The following is a 6,776-nucleotide window of genomic DNA, read 5'->3' as shown; positions in this document are numbered from 1 at the left end:
GAAAAAATCAAACAAAATTTCAGTCCTATCACTGAAAACTTCCACAGTTTTAATAAGAGGTTAAAGGCCAAGTAGCCAAGTATTTAAGTCAGCAAGACACAAACATAGGAGGAGAAAAAAAGATTAGCAACCATGGAGAGGACAGAAACATCAATAGGTTTAATGAAACAACTACAGGCCAGCAGAAAGCAAAAAGGGAATAAAGTATTGTCCCTTGGGGGATAAGCAATTCTCACCATTATAAGGGTGACCCATTACTTTAAATCAACCAGTTCAAGCTGGACTTTCTGGTAAATCTCTCTCTCTGCTGCACAGTTACAAATATCTTGCCTATGTTTGTAGTGATATACTAACGAGTATATCCTAGGTCCCAGATGAGGTCTTTCTATACATTTAGCAAAGAAACATCATCAGTATGACTATTACTGCAAGATTTCCTTGGAAGGTCTTTCTTATGTAAGTAATCTTTATTTTTCTAGTAATTTCATATTTTATTTCACAGTAGTAGAAACCGAAAAATAATGAAACAGCAGTAAAATTAGGAGTTTAACATCTGTAATATGCAAATCCTTATTGGAAATCTTGTAAAATCACATTCTGTTCTGCTGTTAGTTTTCCATTTACAACTCTGACTTATTTGACCTGTTTGTAAACAGCCATGTAATGCTTAAGCGCAATGCATATAAACATTATTATTACAAATACTACTACTTTTGCTACACTACCAGTATTATCTAAGTGATCCTTATGGGACAGATGCCTATTCAGTGAACTCTCTCGGTTGCAGGTTTTTTTATCTGGGATCAAGAAAGGGTCTTCAGATTTGCTGTGACTTTTTTGTCTGTATGTAACATAAATACTTAATCTAAAAATTAATGCTCATGCAAGTCTACAATTCAAAATGTCTCTCATTTCACTTATTTTCATTACATGGTGTTTCCAGGCACTTGTGGAGTTCTTAATCATTTTTCTGTTTGTTTTGTGTTTTTTTGTTTGTTTGCTTGTTGTTCTTCTTCGCTTAAAAAGATATGTATATTCTGTGGTCTAATTAACTATTTTTTATTAAAGCTCTTCCATTTGTTTCAGCAGGTCAAAAGATTAGGAGTCCTTGAGTGCTGTAAGAAAGCTATTGCAGAATATACCATAAGCCTGTATGACATAGGGATTTATATTACACCTTTAAAAGCACAATGAAGTTGCAAAATTGTTTGCAGTCCTGTGAATTAGTGTAAGTTGACTGCTGGTATGCACTTTGACATTTACTTGGAGATTTTACCTTTATTTTAATTCAATGGCATCAAATAAAATGCATGTGATCTAAAAGAGCTGTGCTGGGGGTCTTTGCAAAGGAAACAAATACCAAAACAGATATTACAGCTACTGTTTCAAACTTATCTGATCCTTTTCATAAAATTCATGTTACAGCTCAGGAGAAATACAAAAACATATGTTGGACATAGGAAACATCCGAGAAATGTGAAGAGTGGGCTTGAAGAAATGTAAATTAACACAGTTTAAAAATTGTGGTAAACTTGCATAACTTTAAAATAAAATTGATGATGTTTCCTGATCCTGGGTAAGTTTAGTTATTAGGATAGTCTTACCTACCTAGAGTTAGGACATACATACACATAAATGTCCTCTAAAAATGTCCCTTTAAAAACTGTTAGATAAATATGGGTTTTGTATCTTTAGTTGAATAAAATGATTAAAATAAATACTTAAAATAAAAGCTTAATTGTTTTAATATGGGAAGAGCATAGGTCCTTTTTTCCTTTGTAACTTTTTTTGTCAGATATTGCTCATAACCATCAAATATTTTATGTCTATGATTATGATTGGAAGCAGAACTGTTCGTATGATCTTCTTAATGTGAAATATGAACATTTAAATGAAGTTTTTGAAAAAGAATTTTAAAAAGTTGGTTGCTTTTACTCATTTGGGTTGGGAGCAGGTGTCTCAGCTAGTGCTGAGAGTAAGAATTTACCAAAATGTAAATGCTTAATTCACACTTGAAAAATTTTGCTCATAATAAAAATCTAGGCATTGCTCTCAGATTAAAATTCTACTTTACCTAACTAATGTGCATGCAAAAAAATACATTTGAGTTTTATGAGTTAAGATTGTGAAATTTGTCCAGTGTGTGAATGCTTTGAGTGCGTGATAAAAGACACTGATTCATACTGTTTTGAAAAGAAAATCACAGCAAAACCTTTCCCTGAACACCCATTGGAAATGTCTGTCCTACACCGTCAATTTCATTATAGTGGCAGAAACACTTTTGCCCTGAGTGCTTCTTCCAGTCCTGGTTCTTAATTGTTGTTATTTGGCAGCGTGAAATATTGATGACATTGGTCAAAAAGATTGACAGCTGCATGAATTGTTATTAACCAGCCTGGTGGTTGTAGCTTAAAGTTCAATAAATACCAAGATGCAGTATAAGCCTCAGGGAACCTCTTTCTTTTCTGAACAACTGGAAATTAACTATTTGATGTCTTTATAAACCATCTGTCTTTTTCCCATTATCCCCCCAAATAATTTTTATGGCACTAAAAGTGAATGTCAGATTTGGTAATGTTTACTTCTCCATCCGAGTATTTTCTCATAACTGGGGATCATGGCACCTTCCTGACCCTGAAGGAGGTAAAGACCAGGCATTACAGGAGATGTGACTATCCAAGTCTGTGCTCTTACTGGCATTCATCACCACAGCACAAAACAGAAAAATCACTCAGAAACACCAGGAGCTGGAAAATAACATGAGAAAGAATGATTTTTGGAGTAAGAAATAACTTGTATAATACTGATCCATGAAGATACTTTTCAGCCCCCCTCCCTCCCTAAGGTTGGTGTACTGTTACAATGTGGAGTAGTGCATACATGCATCAACATAATAAGTTGTTGAAAAGAGTCACTAATCAGCTATCAAGCTGGAGAGTAAATCTTTAACAATACACAAATTCTTAACAATCCAGCCTTAAGGTTTTTGTTTGTTTATTTGTTTTTTAATGGTGTTGCGTACGTTTCCTTTTGTGCACATCTGCTACCTCAATCTTAAATCCTGGTTAAACTAATCTTCTCAGAACAAATATGTTATTTTTCCTGTCTACAAGTACTTAGATTTTTACCACCTTTTTCTCTGATGGTTCACAGATATCTGATATGTCTCCTTTTATACTTATTACTTACCTAGCTCAATTCCCTGAATGTGTTAGCTATTACATATTCTTTATTATTACTACTTGTGATGTGACATATCATCTTTTGGCCTTCAATCAAAACAAGGTAGTTGTAGTAACAGGAAGAATCTATTAAAATTTCATAATGTCTGATTTAGTCAGGATGGGGAGCTGGGAAAAATACCTTGCTGAGTTAGTACATGATAAATTGTGCCTATTAGAAAAAAAACATAAATAGCATATGCATGTATATATATCTTTATATATTCCAAAGCTTCATCCTGTCAAATATACTTGAATGAATCATCACTTTGACTTTGCATAAATGATTCATATCAACACAGTATTGTCCCATAGTTATTAATTGCTTTTACTAGCCAATTGGGTTTTGTCTGACCGTAACTGTGCAGACCTACTTAACTTGTATTTAACACATCACATGTGGGTAATACAACATATGATGTGCTACACATAGTTTGGGACTTGGGGGAAACACCATATTAAAGCATGCAGTGTGTTTTGGGTCACTGTTTTTTTCAGGCTTTTTTATTTGCTGTGAAGGGAGCTTTGCCAGTCATGGACTACTTAGTCTCCTGGGAGATCTTGCTATTAGATGCGTTGTTGTGGTGGTTAGGATGGATATTTGATACATACTGATAAAGACAGAAAAGTAACTTTTTCACTGAGGTTTAATTGAACAATCATCATGCCCAAATCACATTTTTTAAATATTTTGAAGAGGTAAAAATTTAATTCACTTTTACAGTGTCTCTATTAAGTTACACTGAGGCAAGTTTAATATTATTTCCTTTGGTATCAATCACTTGCTATCCCATGAACATTTTGAATTTTATTTCAGTTACAAAAGTGTTTTCCCCATCTTTACTGTACTCTACACATTAGCATACAGTACAAGAATGAACAACATATCTTGCAATTTGAAAATTAAATAAATTTATGTACAACTTTCCAAAGGTTTTATTATTTGAGTGTCCTCTCGGTAAAACAAGAAAATGTAATTATATGCTAAAAAGAAGTAATAAGTAACTTGTTTAACCAATGGTTAAAATCCCACTGTCTTTGTTTCCAGCATCTGCAGCAATAGAACCTACTGCATTTCAATGATGACATTTAATCAATGCATGTAAATCACCTTGGAGGCCTATTATTCTTGTATTCATTAATCCAGTCATGCAGAATACAAGCATGTAGGAGAATAATATACAAAGTTTTTGCAGCTCAGGTCAAAGAGTGGCATCTATATAGTCTTCTGCTCTTACAAAGTATTTCTGACAAATGGCATATAACACAATATGTCTGAATAAAATCATAAGATTGCAGAATTAAAATTGTTATCAGAATTTTATTTAAATGATTTTTTGTTTTAAGAAATTCTCTGCTGAGCAGCTGGTTGGATCCTCTTCCTATTGAGTTTGTAATACATATCTTCTGTTTAGTAGCTTCTGGGGGTAGATAAAGATGAAAATAAATGCATATTTAACTTCTGTACTGAAAGACTTAACTTTTTAAACCAAGTGCCTTGGTTATAAAATAAACATGCTAAAACCATACATAGCAAGGAATTAATCCAAGTAATTTCCAGTCGGACAATATTATCTTAACATTTTCAAGTCAGTAACCACAAGAATTTTTGACTTGCTGTTTTTTGTGAACCTTTATAACCCACTGAAAGTGAAAAAAATGTTTATATTCAGGCCAATACTTAGAGGGAGAGTGACCGAATGCATCAGAGAAAAAGAATGATACAGAAGATAGACATGCTTTGGTATCTATGCTTCTGCATATGCAAGTCTACTCTATATTCCATCATCTCGTAATGGTGTTTTATTTTTGAAGCATGGATTTGTCAAAAACACCTGTCATGTAGGAACTACCTGTCACAACCAGTTTTGGCTTCTGGTTAGGTGAGCTGCCATCCTGCTGGGAGCAGAGCCCACACAGTGTTGGCATCGTACCAAAAAAGTGGACCTAGCAATACATGAAGGGCAGATAGAGCAACACGCTTCTCACCTGCCTCTTGAGTAACTTCTTCCATTGAATGGTAACCGTATCAACCCGTGGAAGAAATCTGGAAAAAGCAAACATGAGCTCTGCAAAACTGACGGATTTTCTGTCCCAGACGTGGAGTTCTGAATTATTCTATTTTGAATGTGGGTGTAGCGGTCACTGCTTTGCATTTCACTGGGTGCAGACATAGTAACTCTTTCACAAGAAGATTAGGTTTAATGCAGTGTAGTTACTGATTCCCTAATGTAAAATGTCAGCTTGCCATCTGCCAAGGAGAACCGTGTCATATGTTATGCTTCTTTGCCCTATCTTTGCCAAGAGTAAATTGTAACACTGATCTTGCCCCAGTTCCTGCGCTCCACTTAAGATAGATAACTTCCCTGAGAAAATGCAGGCTTGAAGTCAAACATCGGATAGTCCTACAGTCACAGGGCCAATTTATATACCCCTCTGTCAATCCACTGTCCCCAGACATACCACTTAACTGTATGGAGGAGAGAGACACATGCCCTGAGTTCTGCTGTGCTTATTTCCTCTGCCAGGAGGAAATGAGCACAAGTGGCAGAACAATCAGCCCAGAGGTTTTTCCATTGGTACTGGGGCTTCACCAATTCTGCACAGTGCATTGAAGAAAGAGTATATTTAAACTATAGAAAACAGTTATTTCCTCCTTGGGGATTTATTTTAGATTATCTAAGCTCAGGCTGTGATTCACTGTGGGGAAAAGATTGTGAAACAGAGAGAAGAAAGGGTAAAGCAGGCAAAATAAATAAGAGAGCAAAATGGAAAGGAATTATACAGTCTAGTGATGAGCCCTTTGTTATTATACAGCCTATGTGACCTTTAAGATAGACTGACTAGACTGGTTGTGTGAACAAGTTTCCCCCTTGCAGTCCTCAGTCAAGTTACATGCCTAGTAGCTCATTTTAAAACAACCTTGCCACGCCATCAACTTCTGAAGTTGGTGTGCATGCTGGCTGAACAGACTACACCTTGGAGGCACTCTTGACAGTGACCTCCTTTTCAAGCAGGTCAGCATAGTTTGCTGCCCAAGAGGCACTGTCTTATTGATTCATCTGCCTCTAAACAAATGTACCAGGTATCTGTTTGAGAAGCACCTGCTTTTCAAGCACTGAAAATTCAACATATATTTAGCATACCTGAGAAGTAGTCAGCCATGGATGATGACTTTAGCTTCCAGCAGCTATGAGCATGTGAATCTCTCTGGGGGACAACACATACAAAGAATCTGCCCCTTATGGGGGTCTAAGGAAATTATCTGAGATTTTTTTTAAACTGTCCCCTCCAGGCATACCAGACACCTGCCCACTGACATGCCTGATTTACCTGTTGTTTTTCCAAAGACAGAAAGTTTTTTTCTACTCTTCTGCATATATTAAAACAGTATTAGCGAATATATACACACATTAATTTTCATATCTTGAAAAACAGAAAATTCCTTTTATTTTGCTGATTCTTTGCCCTTTGGACTTCAAAGATTGTATGATGACACAAGTGAAAAGATTTACCAACTTCAAAGTTGGAACAAAGATGTATCTCAGTCTTCAG

The sequence above is a fragment of the Pezoporus wallicus genome, unplaced genomic scaffold, assembly GCF_028554395.1.
Source record: "Pezoporus wallicus isolate ANWC-B61680 ecotype Strahan unplaced genomic scaffold, APGP_CSIRO_Pwel_v1 contig_13796, whole genome shotgun sequence".
Taxonomy (NCBI): domain Eukaryota; kingdom Metazoa; phylum Chordata; class Aves; order Psittaciformes; family Psittacidae; genus Pezoporus; species Pezoporus wallicus.
This window is presented reverse-complemented; position numbering follows the sequence as displayed.